We start from the raw sequence: 603 nt of genomic DNA, 5'->3' as shown, positions 1-603 counted from the left end.
CGTCAGATGTTTCAACTCTCGAATCCACTTCCTTCGCTGGGGAAACCGGCGTCATTATCGCTGTTCCCTCCTCTTGTAAATCCACCTGTTTAGTAGTTGTCTTCTCTCTTTCTTTCTCCGTCACCTCTTCATCTGCCTTCCCTCTGGTTACAGCTTCCTTTTCCACTTCTTTCTTCTTTTTCTGGTTCTCTGGTGGTGAGTTTGATCTTCAACTCCTTCTTCGTTTTCTTTCCACTACCGTAAATCCCTCCTCCGTTGTATTTTCTTCTGTCTCTGTCTGTACTACCTGGTTCGTGTCTTCCTGTTTTTCTGTTGGTTCTCTCTGCGGGCATCTCGCCTTCATGTGGCCTTTCTCGCCACGTGCAAAACATGTAGGCGGCCTGCCCTCCACTTTCACTCTTAATGTTTGGTCGTCAGGTAGCGCTATCTCCTCGTCAATTCTATTAAGGTCTTCCACTGTTGCCTGGATAGTCAGTTCGATTCCATATCCCCAATAATCCACACTCTTTGTTCTTGTGGCCTTCAATATCTTGGCCTCTTCCTTCATGTTGTATTTTATTGCTGTCATGAGCCATGCTTCATCTAGTTCTGGGGGTAGTTTGC

Source organism: Octopus bimaculoides, chromosome 19, assembly GCF_001194135.2.
Source record: "Octopus bimaculoides isolate UCB-OBI-ISO-001 chromosome 19, ASM119413v2, whole genome shotgun sequence".
Lineage (NCBI taxonomy): Eukaryota > Metazoa > Mollusca > Cephalopoda > Octopoda > Octopodidae > Octopus > Octopus bimaculoides.
This window is presented reverse-complemented; position numbering follows the sequence as displayed.